The sequence below is a fragment of the Sorex araneus genome, chromosome 6 (assembly GCF_027595985.1).
Source record: "Sorex araneus isolate mSorAra2 chromosome 6, mSorAra2.pri, whole genome shotgun sequence".
Taxonomy (NCBI): Eukaryota; Metazoa; Chordata; class Mammalia; order Eulipotyphla; family Soricidae; genus Sorex; species Sorex araneus.
Genome location: NC_073307.1, coordinates 54,681,211 through 54,697,776, shown reverse-complemented (window position 1 = coordinate 54,697,776; position 16,566 = coordinate 54,681,211). Strand labels below are relative to the sequence as shown.

Sequence of the window (16,566 nt, the reverse complement as noted above, 5' to 3'; positions counted from 1 at the left end):
GAGCTCACTGAGCATTTGGAGGCACAAATACCAAAGCTCTGAAGTGGAAACACAAACATCATGAATAGCGTGAGGACAGGAGTTGGACCCAGATGAACCATCCTGGGAGCACAGGGCTTTGAAAACTACAGCTCAGCCTTGAGCTTCATTCTGTGCTGGGGAAGGATTCCTTAGATTTCATTCTTAAAAGATTAAGGATTTGTTCAGCTGCTGCGGGAAGATTAGTCTAAGCATTCCCAGAGAGAGGTGACAGTGGTGTGACTTAGGGGGGTAGACAAGAAGAGAATATAATAGGAAAGTGAGGACCACACAGTTAGCCCTGGGATGTGGCTGGCTAGATAAAAAATGACTAAGGATGGTGCTGAACCTTAGGCTCCTATATTCATTTTATTCATATAAGTAGAAGGTGGAATTAGTTTCTGAATCCTCAGTACCTGGATTCCAAATCCTGAATTCTTTGAATTCTAGAATATTCAAAGAGCTCTTAAAATTGAAAAAACCAAAACCTATTTTAAAAATAGGCCAATTGGGGACAGAGTGATGATACAATTGTAGAGTGTTTTCCTTGCACACATCCCATCTGGGTTCAATGCCTGGCACCCTAATTGGTCACCAGTGCTCTGCCAGGAGTGATCTCTGAGTGCAGAGCCAGGTGTAGGTCCTGAGCAACCATCAGGTGTCACCCAAAATCCAAAAACAATAAAATAAAATTTAAAATGGGCCAAACTATGGACAGATATTTCACCAAAGAAGCTGCAGAGAGAATATAAAATGATAGTCAACATGATTTTTCATTCACTTGTATCACTTGTCATCCCTGTCATCCTGTTGACCTTTGATTTGCTCGAGCAGGCACTAGTAACATCTCCATTTGTCCCTGTCACGTGCTAGTGAGCCCAATGGTATCTGCTCACTCCAGGAACACGAAGAGCCTCAAACCAAACCGTTCATTCAGAGTTTTAATGAAGAAGTCTGATCATCTCATAGGTGGGCGGCCATGCGGTCCTTTGACATCCCGTGGAATCCAGTCAGTAACAGCTCTAGTCCAGCGGTCATCTCTAAATCACTTTACGTGTCGTGTCGGCCCATCTGATTTTTGAGGCCTTGGCAAAAGAAATCAGCATCCCTAATTCTTGATCATCGGCAGAGGTCGGAACTCCAAAAACAATAAAATATTTCTTCTCTCACTTGAGTGAAAGGTGATACTTCAAGCATAGCTCTTTTGATTCCTCTTTGGGAGACCTAAATAGCATTCTCATCCTGTTTTTGTAGGGCCCAGGTCTCTGAGGTATATGTTAGTGCAAGAAGAACAGTGGAGTCGAAAAGATGTGATCGGAGCCGGAGGTTCTTCATCCTTTTAACCACTTCTTCAACGCTCTTGAAGGCATTCCATGCTGCTCTCTTCCTCCTGCACAGTTCTGGAGACAAGTCTTTCCTCATGTTGAGTTCTTGACCCAGGTACACATAGCTGCTGCATTTGGAGATGTTCGTTCCACTGAGAGCAAATGGAACGAGTTCGTTTTTCATGAACATTGTTTTGGTGAGATTCAGCTGCAGTCTGACTTTTCCACACTTACGGTTGAAGTCGGCCAGCATTTGTGCCGCTTGGCTAATGTTTGGTGTGACGAGAACCATGTCATCAGCAAAGTAGAGGTAGTATAGTTGCCAACCATCTATCTTAACTCCCATTCCTTCCCATTCCGGTTGTCGCATGACGTTCTCAAGGGTGGCACTGAAGAGTTTCAGTGAAATGGTATCACCCTGCGGAATCCCTCTCTTTATGTCAATGATCACTTCCTTGTAGAATGGTGAGATCCTGGTGATGAATCCATAATACAGCTGAGTTTGAACACCCTGTTTGGCTAGGGCTTCAATGACCGCTTCAATCTCAACAGAATCAAAGACCTTTAAATCAATGAACGTTAGACAGAGCAGCATCTTGAACTCTCACAAAACTTCAATGAGCTTGGTCATTGTGTGGATATGGTCGACGGTGCCGAATCCTTTTCGGAACCCAGCTTGCTTACATGGTTGTCCTTCGTCTAATGTTCTGCCTTTTCTATTCAGGATGACTCGAGTGAACAACTTGTAGATGAGGGACTAACAGGAAGATTGGGTGATAGTTGCCGATGTCATGGATATTTCCCTTCTTATACAACAGAATGGTCCTACTGGTTTTCCACTGGGACAGAACCTTGCATTCGGACAGGTAGCATGTGAAGATCTGAGCCAGTATATTGACGAGTACTGGTGGCAGATTCTTCAGGTGTTCGGGTCTGACCTTGTCTGGACCGGTTGCTGTATGCATCTTTACTGACGAAATAGCGTGTCGGATTTCGGAAGGGAGGATGTTGGGAATGACATATCCATCCTGCCGAATTTGTTATATGGGCAGGTGGACATGGCTTTCGAAGAGATCCGAGTAGAATTCATGAATAATCCTCTCCACTGCCCTTCTGGAAGATGTGATAGATCCATCAGGACATCAGAGGGCAGTCATGTTGGTCTTGTAGTTGGGCAAAGGACAAGTGAGAGTTGCGAATACTTTTCCAGGCTCTGCCACATCGGTCAACACTGCTGCTCTTCTCTCTTTGAGGTCTTCTTTTATCGCTTCTCTGCACAGCTTTGCGAGCTTGGACATTAGCTTGTGATTGCCTGAGGCTCGTGCCAAACCACTTTGGCAAATGAGCTCGAGAGTTTCTGAAGACAGACGTCTGTTTGTGACTTTCTCACTCTCAGCATTCTTCGTGCAGTCATGGAGGTGCTGAACCAGTCAATCCTCATTGATGTTGTCAATGACGGCATCTTCCCACATTGCCGCAATAGTGCCAAAGAGCTCCCAGTTGGTGGTCATTCTGGGAGTTCTCTTCTTAAACTTAAACTTTGCTGTCCTTTCTCCCCACTCTGTGAAGTAGAATTTTGCTTGAAGGAGACGATGGTCCGATCCCATTTGGAATTTTGAGACAACAGCAACATCGGTCAGGCAAAACCTTCAATTGAATATGATGAGGTCAACCTCGTTGTGGAACTGTCCACTGGGAGATTCCCATATCCAACGTTTAGATTCGGCCTTCTGGAACTGTGAGTTACCATGGATGGTCTTGGTCAACATGATGAACTCAGACAGTCTCTCACCCTGTTCGTTCCATTTTAGGCCATGGGTCCTAATGTGGAGTTCTTTGGGTGACCTTCTAGTCCTATCTTGGTGTTAAAGTTACCAACAATGACCTTGTAGAAGGTGTGGTCTTCTTTATAGAACTTCTCCAGCTCCATGTAGAACTTTTCAATTTCTTCTTCATCATAGTTGGATGATGGTGCGTAGACGACGAAGATAGTAACTGCCAGCAGTGAGCCACATCTATTCAAGCAGAATTATCCGGTTCGGTTGTTAGGCATTTGAATGAATCAATGCTCATGGCCAAGTTCATGTTGACAAGGACATTGAAGCCACCAACGCCTCTATTGTCACATGTTCCGAGGAACAGTTCTTCTCCAGTGCTGAAAATAGCGTGATGTGATCGATGCTTCTCATTTCATTCAGATCAATGATGTCGTACTTGATCTTCTGCGCTTGCATCATCAGGTCCTTGATGGATGCTTCCAATGCCAGCATATGTACATTTAAAGTACAGATAGTCATTTTAATCCTTCTTCGTTTTGGCAGTCTAGTTCATCCCTGATATTTTATCAGCCTCTCCTTGCTCATCCTTCTTAACACTGCCATATTGGGGGCTCTTTCGGTGTCAGGGGAATTAGGACCATTGTTGTTACTGTTTTTGGCATATTGAATATGCCGTGTATTGCTTGCCTGGCTCTGCCGTGTGGGTGGGGTACTCTCGGTAGCTTGCCGGGCTCTCCAAGAGGGATGGAAGCTTTTAGGAAGGCCTCCAATCTCCCTTACAGGTGTTCCCATGATTCACACCATATTTGAACGCCATCAAATATGGCGCAGAAATTATGGAAAATGGGTATTAAGTGTCTTATGGTGTGTAACACAGCCACACAGCAGCCTGGGGCATGGCAGTGGCTGGGCAGTGGAGGTAGTGGAGGTCGGCTGATGAGATATTTATCTGGCGTGGGTAGTGTGGGTCGTCTGGGCTTGATTCCTGGGGCACTGGAGATTGGAGGAGGCAGACAAAGGATCTTGTTTCTGGGTCTCGTTGAGCCTGGAGTCCAAGATCACAAAGCTCTGCTTTACCTGGTTCTGGGGCTTCACTCATGCCCAAGTGTCCAGAAAGTGTCTTGGAGCATGGCGGTGACTGGGTAGTGGAGGTAGTGGAGGTAGTGGAGGTCGACCAATGAGGTATTTCTTCATAGCAGATTCAAATAGCATTTTATTGGTTTTTAAATTTTCAATTCCCTAATGAAAACTCGGCAGATAGATAAATACCTCATCGACCGATTTTTCATTAGAGAATTGAAAATTTAAAAACCAATAAAAACCAACAAAATGCCATTTGAATCTGCTAAGAAGTTAAGTTTATTAGAGAATAATTAAGAGAACTCTAGAACACCCCAAAGGTTAGAACATGGGGGCGGGAGGGGAAAAGAGAAACATTGAGTGAGGCATCCCTAAAATGATAAGATTTTTAAATGTTTATGCAGAAAGATTCAAGAGGCAATGGAGAGATAGTACAGTGGGTAGGGAGCTGGCCTTGCATGTAGCCGACCCGGGTTTAATCCCTGACACCCCATATAGTCCCCCAAGCCCACCAGGAGTAATTCCTGAGCACAGAGCCAGGAGTGGCCTGAGTATCACCAGGTACAGTCCCCCAATAAAATAAAGAGTAAGTACAGGGGTCAAGACGTTTGCCTTGCCTCCAGGTGACCTGGTTCATTCCCCGGCACTGCATAAGGTCCCCTGAGGCCCTCCAGGAGTGATCCCTGAGCACAGAGCCAGGAGTAAGTCCTGAGCACTGGCAAGTGTATCCCTAAATCCCCCATCCAATAAAAAAAAAGTTTATAGAAGAAATTCTTGTCATGCTGACCAGACAAGCTACAGAATAGAAGGAACTATTTGCAAATCATATATAAGATAAAGGATTTGTATGTAGAGTCTGATCAAGCGGGAGAGGTCCAGTTATGCAAGACTGACTTCTCTTTTGAAAATCAACAAGTAATCCATGCCATCCACAAGCTAAAGAAGAAAAAAATCACAGGATCATATTAATGGGCACACACAAAAAAAGCATCTGACAAAACTCAACACCCATTCTTGATTTAAAAAACAAACTGAGGAGTTTCGACATATGTACAGAATTTTAATGCAAAAAGATTATAAAACATTGCTGAAAAATCAAAGAGCAACATAAATGGACAGATGTCTCCTACTTATGGATTAAGGCAATCAATATCATTGTCAATTCTTACAAAGTTAATTCAGAAAAGTCAATCAAAAACTGAGTTATTTTGTAGATGCCTACAGATTGAGTCTAAAGTTTAGATGAAAATACCTATAATAATAAAAATAAAACCAGCAAAAAATTAACACTAATCAACTTCAGGACTTACTATAGATTCATCCATGGCTTTATGATAAACACCCATACTAATGCCACAGCTCAGAGTCCAGAAATAAATCCTCAATGGTAGTTAAATGACCTTCAACAAAGGAGCAGAAGCAATTCTGTGAGAAAAAGACCATCCTCTTAAGCAAAAGGGGCAGGAGCAACTGAACATTGAGGGAAAGAAAAACAAATGCAGACAGATCTTAGGTGTTGAGAAAAATTAAGTAACAATGGATCACAGGAAAAAGCTAAGTCTATGGGAATTCTTGAATAAAATGTAGACTTAAATCTGTATGACCTTGAGTTGGGGTGTGGTTTAGATTTAGATTTAGGCTCTTCACTGCAAGAGCCCTTAATCACGAAAGAAAACAAGTGCTAAGTGAGCCTTTATTAAAATAACGAACTTCACGGCATGGAATGAATTGAAATACAAACTCGCATGGCAGAAAATATTTGCAAACCATTCTATCAAATGCATTTGTACAGGATATTCAAAGAGTTCTTAAAATTGTAAAAACCAAAACCTATTTTAAAAGTAGGCCAATTGGGGCCAGAGTGATGATACAATTGGTAGGGTGTTTGCCTTGCACATCCCATCTGGGTTCAATGCCCGGCACCCTAATTGTCCCCAGAGCACTGCCAGGAGCAATCCCTGAGTGCAGAGCCAGGAGTAGGCCCTGAGGAACTATCAGGTGTGACCCAAAAGCCAAAAACAATAAAATAAAATTTAAAATGGGCCAAGTTGTGGACAGACACTTCACCAAAGAAGGTACAGAGAGAAAATAAAATGATGTTCAACATGATTTTTCATTAGGGAATTGAAAATTTAAAAACCAATAAAATACCGCTATACTGCTTATGAGGATCTTTAAAAAAGTATTTTATGTTTGTGACATATAATTATACACTATATAATATATAAAGACATATTTCCATACGTGTTTAAATAAATAGAATTTAATGTAAATATGAGAGCCTATAAAATGTACTACATGTATCTATTAAACATATCTATGAGCATATCATACATTGCAATTTATAATTTTAATATATTAGTGCATTTTAAAAGTATTTATGTATTTCTTTGGAGGTGGGTTGGGCCACACTTGGCAGTGCTTAGGAATCGTTCCTGGTGGTGCTTGGAGGACCATATGTGGTTCCTGGTGGCTCTGTTCAAAAAAAGCACCTTTCCCTCTGCACTGTCTCTATGGTCCTAAATATAAATTTACTTATCGGTGTTGCACATATTAAGAGCTGGTGAAGATATCGAATGGGTCTCAAATTCATGAAAATGGTACAGACCTAGTTCTGTTGGGTTCTGGTAAAGCTAAGCAAGTTTATCATTAGATGTACAATGGTTCTCTATCCAACCCATCTGAGAACACCTCAGATGTACCAGTTGATAGAAGAATAAATGTATTTGCAATTGCCAAAGACGGGAAACCACCCAGACAACCTTCCGCGGGTGACCTATTGGCCCAATAGGAAAAAGATCTTCGCAAACCCACCCGCTAAATCTCAACCGCACGGTGGATTGAGATTTAGAATCAAGTCCATCCCTTGCACCGTTCCCGGTGAGAAACAGTCAAAAAACAAACAAACAAACAAACAAAAATGTAAAGCCCTTCTCGTGGTGTACCCACCGCAATGCCGCATATACGGATTTGGGGCTGGAATGTTCTGGAACCTGTGTCCTACCTGCACTTGATGTGGTTACACAGATCCTACAAATGTTTAAAGGTCATGAGGGTCCACATTTTTAAAGAGCTATTTAAAAGCAAAATCAATACCAAACTTTAATTTCTTTATTTTTAATTTTGTTATTATTATTTTTAGTCTTGGAGTCACAGCTGGCGGTCCTCCTGGCTCTGCACTCGGGGATCACTCCTGGCGCGCTCTGGGGACCTTATGTGCCAGGGACCGAATCCAGGTCGGCCCCACGCAAAGCCAGCGCCCTCCCCGCTGTGCCCAGCCCGACTACTACCAAACTTAAACATAAATACCTGAGTAATGTTTAACATCGTGTAAAAAGTCCTTAATTAGAAGCGAAAAACTAAAGATGGAGAAACCCAAGAGGATCCCGGTGAGTGACCTCTGCGTCACACTCTTTAGAAGAGGGCGCGCAGACCCCTGCAGAGGTCGGAGGCGGGGCCCGCAGGCCTGGGACCGAGACTCATTAATACCCCCACGCCACCACTTGGGGAATGCGGGGACCCCTCCCAAGTGGTGGCATGGTTGTGTAGACAGGCGGACAAGGTCACAAGTGACAGGTGGGTTAGAGCAGCCGCGGTGTGAAACATGTGCACGGTGTTAAACATTACTCAGGTATTTCAGCTGGGCTGAAAGAAAGTTCGGGGTGCCTGGGCCAGCAGGATGCGCGGGGAGGGGGCACGCGACAGTTCTGGGCTCGGCGCGCTCCCGGGGCGGCGGCGCGCGCGCGCTCCCGGGGCGGGGGCGGGGCGCGCGCGCGGCGGCGGCCGGTGACGTCAGGCCGGGGCGCGCGCGGCCGCGCAGCGGCACGGGGCGGGGCGGGCGCGCGCGCGGGGCGGAGCCGGGGGCGCGCGGGGCGGAGCCGGGCGCGCGCGGGAGGCGGCGGGGAGGCCCCGGGCCGGCTGGGAGGGGGCGGACGGCTGCCGCGGCGGTCGGTGCGCGCAGCGGGCACCATGGCAGCCGGGTAGCGGCGGCGGCGGCGCGGCGGGGCCGTGGGCAGGTGAGACGGCGCCGGTCGCGGCGCGGGGGGCCGGGACGCGGGGGGCCGGGACGCGGGGGGCGCCGTTCCGGGCTCGCCGGCGCGTCTGCATTGCGGGCTCTGCTCCGGACCCCGCGGGCGCCTGGGCCACCGGCTCCGGCCCGGCCGGCGGTAGCGCTTCGCCGGGTCCGGGCCCGCGCGCCTCGGGGGTCCGCACTGGAACGTGCCGAGTGGGGGGTCCGAGGGGGCGCGCCTGAGGCTGGGGGCTTGGGGGACCCTGGCCGCAGCTGCGGGGGGTCTCCGCGCGCGCGCGATACACCCGGGTCGAACCGGACCCGCGGGGCCCGGGATCCGGAGGCCGCGGTGGATCTCCCCGGCGCCTGGAGGGGGGTGGGCAGCGTCTCTGGCGAGTGCTAAGTGCTCCTTTAAATTGGGGGGACGGCAGTGACGTCATCGTCCACCAAAACTTTCCTTCATTGGCCGCCGCAGCTCGCCGAGGCCCCGCGCACTGAGCCCGCTGGGGTTTTGCTCCTCAAACTCCACCAGCCTCAGCCCGGCAGAACAGGGGCTGGGGGCGCGGGTGCAGGGTCCGACGGCGATGACCCCTGATTCATGGGCTCAGAAATGGACGGAGGAGGCAGGCGGGCGGAGGGGAAACTTGTTTCTGCGTGCTGGGGGGCCCACGGATCCCCGGGAAAGTCACGCATGACGCTTCCGTGCCGTGGCCGTGTCTGAGCACCCCCGGAAAGTAGAAGGAGCCAGGAGAGGGAACACAGAGAGAGGTTTGGGGTGGCACCGGGAAAGCGGGGGATGGACCCTGCGGCCTAAATCTTCCCAGGCCTTGATATGTTCCAGAAAGGAAGCAGGCCTCCCTCCCTTTCTGACACCCTTCTCCGGGCCTGTCTGTGAATAGCCAGACCTGGGGGAAAAGGGTGACCACTTCTCAGGGGATCTTCCTGCCTCTCCTTGCCTCACCCTGACATCCCCCTGCCCCAGCACCCCTCCCCCGAGGGTCCATTCCACACCCCTAGAGTCATCAACTGGGAGGGTGCTTTTGCCCCCTCGTGCCCGACCCTCAGGCCCTCTGGACATTGCATTAGCTCTCACGCCTCTGGGAACAGAGCACACAACTTCCCAAGGCAGCTGGGCTATCTACTTAAGTCTCTCACACGGCCAGGCTGTTCAGTGAGGGACCCAAGTATCGACGTTTCTGCATTTAATAATTGATGAGCAGCCAAATTCGTTCACGGGAGCAAGACTTAAATTATCAGTGTGAGACTTGCTCTGCCGAGGAGGGGCCTGGTCAGGAGGTGGCCGGTTGGTGGAACCCTGGGGTTGGGGGCAAAGAAGGAATCAAATGTTTGTTCCCAGGCCTTGGACTTGTGGGCAGTGATGGAGACGGGTGACCATTTCTCTGGGGGGCCCAGAGTTGGGGCATCTACCAGAAGCCCCTGTGGACCTGCCCTGGACAGCTCTCAGCTGCTGGGTTCTCGCTGGGGGGACTGAAGGGGTGTGTCCCGCAGAGGCAGGGGCTGTCCTCTGGCTTCACTGTCCTTGTAGGTGCTGGAGAGGGAAGGAGGAGGGATGAGGGGGCATGATCAGAGCTGCCCCCCAGGTGCCGCTTTGGGGGTACTTGCTCCCCGCTGCCTGTCTGTACTGCCCAACTTGAGATTTTGAGTCGTGGCTGAGATCCGCCGGAGCTGAAGCATTCTCAGTCGTGTAGAAGTCAGCGGGTTTTCCTTGAGCTGGTAACACTGGGCTGAGGCTCTGTCCATGGTATTAAACCTTGTTTCTCTCAGCATTGGCTCTGGGCAGCAGACTCAGGAATGCAGGCGCGTGCTCTGCCCACGTTGAGTTGTCCTCTCCACACTGGAGAAGGGAGGTGGTCTGTGGAGTTGTCTACCCCCCAACACACACACACACACACACACACACACACACACACACACACACACACACACCACTGATTTGCTGCCCTGTCTGGGAAAATGCAAGTCGTTGCAAAAGTGTTTCCCACTGATTCCTGCAGTTTGCTCAGGGATATCTGGGAAGGGAAAAGAACTTCCAGATACAGTCTCGTTGGAGCCTCCTGTGTACGCTGGGCACCTAGGGCTACCTTTCCAGGAAGCCAAAATGCGCTTGGACCTTTACCTCTGCCCATCATCAGCGGTGTGCAAGTGAGGCAGGGATGGTTCCTGCCTGCCCAGCAGGGGGCACTCTTGGTGGCAGCGGGTGGGCCTCATGGGGGTTCAGGGAATGGCACCATTGGGAAGAGGGAGTATGTGCACATGTATGCACACATTCCCACCTGCTGGAATAGCCAGAGGAGGGGCCTTTCAGAACCCACTTGGCTGGGCCATGAGTGGCTTCAGGCCCACTGGTCAGTGGCTGTCACTCTGATCCTGGGATTCTGAGCAAGCTGGTCCCAGCAAGTGCCCCCTTCCCTGTTGTGACTGACCTGTGGACTGTACCCCAGGACCCTGCATGAGCCCCTTACTCCAGGGGTCTTGCTAGATGAGGTGGAGGGCCCCAGATTTCTCTGATGAAGATGAGCAAAGATGCATCTCTGGCTGTTGTGAAAAGCTCCAAGCTAGAGAAATGCAGCTGGCTTTTTCACTGGAGGAGGCGTGTGTGTGTGTGTGTGTGTGTGTGTGTATCTGGGGGGTGGGGTGTAAGGTGTTGATTCATCAGAGTTTAGGGGTGTGACTTCTCCCAGAAACTGAGTTCTGAGAGGGCCACTCCTGTAGGAGGCTGTTCCTGGGGGGCCCCATGGTCAGTGGGACATGGAGAGATGGGGGACTGAACCCCAGGGTCCCCTGGGTCCCTGGGGACCCCTAGGGGAAAGAAGATAGCACTATGCAGGGGGAAGCTTGAGTGGATCCCCTGCCCATAGGTGCTACAGGCTCCACAGTGGGGGTGGGGGGGTGTCCTTTTTTCCTGCCCACAATTCTGCTGGAAAAATAGGAGCCAGAGAAAGCTGGTTTCAGGGCAGAGGAAAGATAATGCTCTCAGCTTCCCACCAGGCATTTCCCCTGTGATACAAGAGCCTGGGGGTGCCGGGGGGAAGGAGGTGGGAATGCCAAAATCTGAAGTCCAGGGACAGGTAGCCTCAACCTTTCAGGGGAGATCTGGCCCCAAGGCAGCCCCAGAATCCGGAGCTCTCTCCCCGGTACAGAAGCAGCCCCGGGTCTCTAGTTTTGCGGTGTACAGATTCTGGACATACTGTAGCCTTGGAGGAGAGCTTTTTGTGAATCCCCACCCTACGCCATGTGTCTTGTAGACCCTGAGTTGAGTGGGATGGCCAGGGAGGTACACATGTGGGGGGGGGGGGCAAGTCCTCTATCCATCCTAGTAACTGGCAAGGGGAGGGGTGGTTGAAAACAGATGGTCAGATCCTGGTGGAAAGGCCTCATACCTGCCCGCTCCCGGCTGCATTCCACTGGCTGCTTGTCACAAACGTGTCCCGACCAGAGTGTGGGGTAGAGGGAGGATAGAGGCTGGGACTGTGGGGGAGCGAACAGCCCTTCCACTTGCTCTGCTTCAGCCCCTGCCCTCTGCTGGACAAAACATGGCTGGGCCATGCTCTGGTCCCAGCAGAAAACCATGTTAACCCAGGGGTCTCTGGGGCATCCTCAGTAGAGAGATTCCAACCAGCCTGTCCCCGCCGGCCCAGTCTCTCTGCTGCACACTGGCTCCCCCCCATTCTAGGGATCAGGTCCCACTCGAGCACCCTGAAATTCAGCACAGTCTAGAGGCCAGACACCTCATCCTGAGTCTGTTCGTGGCCTGAGTTTCTTCCCTGTCAGGGCTCTGTGGCTTCCTCAATGCCACCTGTGTGGCTCCAGTGGGCCACATCCCACAGTATAGACGGCTGTGAATCAGATGCAGTGTGGACTCTAGGAAACAGGGAGTGGATCCTTTGGGATTCATTTCCTCTCCAGTGTCTGTGAGCGTCTCCCTCACTGGTCCTCTCCCACGGCTGCAGTTTCCTGCCGTGCTGGCGACGGGTATGGAAAGGGCCCCCACCCCCACCCCACATCCCCCCTGGGAGATTGTGTCTCAGTGACCAAGACCAGCATTTAGAAGGGGAGTGGCAGATGTCCTGGGGCTGCCCCTGCAGGTCTGTGCCACCCCTACACACACACACACACACACACACACACACACACACACACACACACACACACACTCTCACTCCCAGGCTCTGACCAGCACCCTCCCAGCGTGACATCGTGGGCCCCAGAGGTCAGCAGCGTCCATCTGTCCCTTACAGGCCTTCCACAGAGATTTGAGGTTTGCCACAGTGTTTTTAGGACCCAGGGTTCTCCCTGGCTCTGACCCGGAATCAGTCCGTATCCCAGGGAGGCCTCTGTGTGTGTGTGTGTGTGTGTGTGTGTGTGTGTGTGTGTGGCAGGGGGCAGGGTGAGGGTCTTCATTTTCACATGTGTGAATCCAAGCCTTGTTCTGCCTGTCAGTCTCTCCGCCCGCATGGTCTGTGGAGGGCAGCTTTCCTTTTGCAAAGAGGAAGTAAGTGGGACACACTGCCAGCCAGCAAGGACGGGGCGGCCAGCTGTGCGACCTTGGACACGGCGGCCAGGAGATGCCCAGGGACAACAGCTGCTGGGGTGTGGTCAGAGTGAGCACTGAAGCTCTGGCTGGCGGCAGGCGGTGGTTCCAGTGCAAGGAGCCTGGCCACCCCGCTTTGCTCCGTGCTGGGCCCTGGGAGCTGCCATTGGCGGGGGGGTTGGGGGGGCACTCCACCGGGCGGACTCTGTGGAGTGAGGAGAGAAATAAGCATGTCCTCCGGGATGACCGGAACAGCCACAGCTCCTTGTCCATCAGAGTCAGATGCCAAGTCCTGAGAATGGCTGCACTCACCCACACACCCACAGACCCACACACCCACACATGCACACATGTGGGGAGACCCCCAGGGCTCCTGAGAGGAAGGTTCCAGAACACATTCTTTTACTCTGAGGGGGAGTAAAGTGGGGGTTCAAGGAAGAGCCCCGAAAAGAGCTTTTCTAGCAGGGAATGGGGGGGCATTGAGACCTGGATCACCAGTGTGTGGGGGGGTCTCTGTGCTAGCCCCAGAATGGGGCCACGTACACCCCCCGCATTGTCCATCTCCTCCCCTCTGGGCATCCCCATCTCTGGCATGGCCAGGAATGAGGGGCCGGAGCACCCTGCAGGAGGACATGGCCGTGTTCCTGGGGGTTCAGCGGGTGATTGCAAGCCCCATAGGCCCCTAGGAGTGGCGGGGGCACCAGGAGCCAAGGGGGGGGCTGCAACCCAGCACCCACTATCTCAGGCTGCAGGCACCAGGCATAGACTACGAGGTTCCTGTGGGGGTGGAGCTGTCGGGGGCAGAGGGTGAAAGCTGAGCCGTTATGGGGGGGGGGGCGTGGAGAGGGGGGCTGTGTACACAACTCCATTAGGCTTGTGTTCACCAACTGGCCATGGTTCTCATGGCCCCACCATGGGTGGGGCACCCAGAAAGTCCCTCTCCACAAGGGCCACTGCAATGCGGCCCCCGAGGCAGGCTCCCTGCACTGGTTGCTTATTAGACAGAAGAACATGCACGTGGGGGTGCCTGGATTTTGCAGAGGTGGTATTGAGTGCACTGTGGGACCAAGCCTGGGTCCCCTCACACACACACTCAGCCAGAGCCACGCCCCCAGTCCCACCGCTGTGTTTAGAATAAACTCTGCACAGCCAACCCTCCGCACCACTTACGGTCCCCAGCACAGCAGGTGTGGCACAAGCCCCTCCCCAAGAAACGCAGCCAGTTTCTACTCTCCGCTTCAGCTTCATGGTTCTGTCTAAAATAATTCCATCTTCCCTCATTCTCCCCGCTACCCCTTTATGCACACTGCTGGGCGGGAACAGATAGGAAAGCAGGGGGCATGTGAACGAGGGTCTGTGGTTAGAGCTGGGGTGTGGAGCTTGACCCCCCCCTCCACTGACACCGAGCCCTCCCCCCCCCAGGTTTCTAAACAAGTTCTGTCCCCACCGCTGCCTTCTAAACAGGCTCCTGCATCACGCGTGCCAGGTGCATTTACTAGTCCTGTGGGAGTTAAGATGAGAAATTTAATTATTCTTCCCAGAGCAGTGGTGTTCCCGGGAGCTGCACGCGGCTGTCTGGGGGGACCACAGAGGGTGTGAAATGTGCGCGTGTTTGCAGCGAGAGCCCCCAGCGCAGCTCCCTGCCCACCAAGAGTGGGGGGTGGGGGGTGGGGGGTTCCAGGCTCTCGGCAGCCCATGTGGCTCAGCCATGCCTCCATCACTGGGATCATCAGCCACGTCTGTTTGAGAAACCAGTTAACCATGGCGCTATGGATTTTGGGGGGAGAGGCTCTCCAGCTGTGTTCAGAGGGCCACTCTTGATGGTGCCTGGCTGACTACAATGCTCGTGGCCCACAGGTGCTGGGAAGGGGGCCTTCGGGGGCTGTGCAGGGCTGATATCAAACTCGGGGTCGAGTGCTTGCTCCTGGCCTTTTCAGCCAGAGTCACAGTCTGGCTGTTTAACTCTCATCTCTGGATCTGTTTTCCCTGACTGGTTTGACCAATGGAAGCTTCTAGACCAGAGGGTCTCAGTATTTGTCATACGTGGGGACCTGTGGGAACCAGCAGACTGTCTCAGCACCCACTAAGGCAGTACAGACTGTTGCTTCTCAGTCTGTGTGTGTGTTTATCTCTCCATGGAAGCGGACACCATGAAGCTGCCTGGGCCATTGCCCACCAGACCCACAGGCTGTGTCACAGGCCGTGGACGAGCAGTTGAAACCGGTTCTAGAACCTTGAGCATCTGGGCGATGGGGTGTCCTTGGCCTCAGGACCTTTGCTCCTGCATCCAGCCACCCCAGCCCCCTGCTCCGCTCCCTGGGGGGGCCCGGCATGTGGGTGCTCCCTCTCCAGCCCCTCCTGCAGCTCTTCACGTTTGGAAGTGCAGAAGCTCTCCCTGGTGTCGTGGGCCACTGGAGTCACCCTCCTACAAAGACCCGAGAGGGGACCAAGTCTCATCACCCACGTGTGAGGGAAGCGTGGCCTGCCCCAGCAGAAAAGCCCTTTCCAAAATGTTCTTTTCTCCCTGCCCCCAGCCCTGCTGGGGCACATGCTGGGGACAAGGCAGGTATCAGAGAAGGGGAGAAGGCCGCGTTGGGGGCTCCTGAGCACATCCGGCCCCTCCCTGGGTACTCTCCTCACTGGGCCAGTTGGTTCCATGCTCAGGACCTCAGCCCCAGAGGGGTCGGGGGACTCCAGGGCAATCTGGGAGGTGCTCAGGGCCCCCTGGCGTTGGCCAGTGGTGCTCAGTGAGGGGTGGGGAGACATGTGGTGCCGGGGTCCAGCCAGGCCCCTGACATGCACTGACCCAAGGCTTATTTTTGTGTTTAAAAATAGTTTTGAGCTGAGGTTTTGTGGTTTATAATGTTGTTAAAGATGGTTTCCCGCCCATATAATCCCAACACCTCACCCATCACCACTGCTTCCACCTTCCTCCCCCGGGACCCCGCGCTCAGACTCCTCAGAACCAATGTGGTCAGTTTTCCCGTGGCCCTGCCTTTGACCCTTTGCTGCTGCCTTGCTATGGGTTTTTGATTTGGGGTTTTGGGGGAGTTGTTTGGTTTTGGTTTTTTGCTGTGTGTGTTTTTAAGCCCCGTATGAGATCATCCTGTCTGTCCCTTTCCTTCTGACTGACTTGACTCAACATGCCTCTGGTTCCATCCATGTCGCAGTAAAGTGTGTAATTTTGTTCTTTCTTAGAGCTGCATAGTACTCCATTCCATATATATCCCATCACTTCCTGGTCCAGTTGGGCGTTTGGGTTATTTCCCTACCTAGGTTTGGTACTGCGTGCGCACAGGTGTGCGCCTTGGCTGTGATACTGAGTGCATGATGAGCACAGGTGTGTATGTTGGCTGTGATACTGTGTGGTGATGAGCGTAGGTGTGTATGTTGGCTGTGGTGCTGAGTGCGTCACAGGTGTGTATGTTGGCTGTGGTACTGTGTGGTAATGAGCATAGGTGTGTATGCTGGCTGTGGTACTGGCCGTGGTACTGTGTAATAATGAGTGTGGGTGTATATGTTGGCTGTGGTGCTGAGTGTGTGATGAACGCAGGTGTGCATACATTCATTTGAATTAATGTTTTTTTTTTTCATTTTGGAGGCAGATCCTGGAAGTGCTATGGCCGGGACTCCCAGAATTCTGTTCCTAGTTGGGGAGTGATTTCCTCATTCCGACACATGGTTCAGGCAGACCTGTTCCTGAGGGCCAGAGACGAGAAGGTTTCATGTTTGTGGGTGTGCTGGAACCTTCTAGAATCAGACCCGAAGCAGGGCCTCCATCTTCCCACTCTTCTTCCTGGGGTC

The 16,566-nt window shown here is 52.0% G+C and overlaps 1 protein-coding gene across 3 annotated transcripts in view; it reads left to right on the top strand.

The window, feature by feature from the left end:
* The first annotated feature begins 8,079 nt into the window (after window positions 1–8,079).
* The window catches only part of OTUD7A (OTU deubiquitinase 7A), a 119,604-nt gene continuing 111,117 nt past the window's right edge, over window positions 8,080–16,566 (top strand). For 2 of the 3 annotated variants that reach the window (XM_055141294.1, XM_055141293.1), the window contains exon 1: window positions 8,080–8,217. The gene's annotated coding sequence lies outside the window, so the exon portion shown is untranslated. The remainder of the gene's footprint in view (window positions 8,218–16,566) is intronic. The other variant, XM_055141295.1, reaches the window with a different exon arrangement.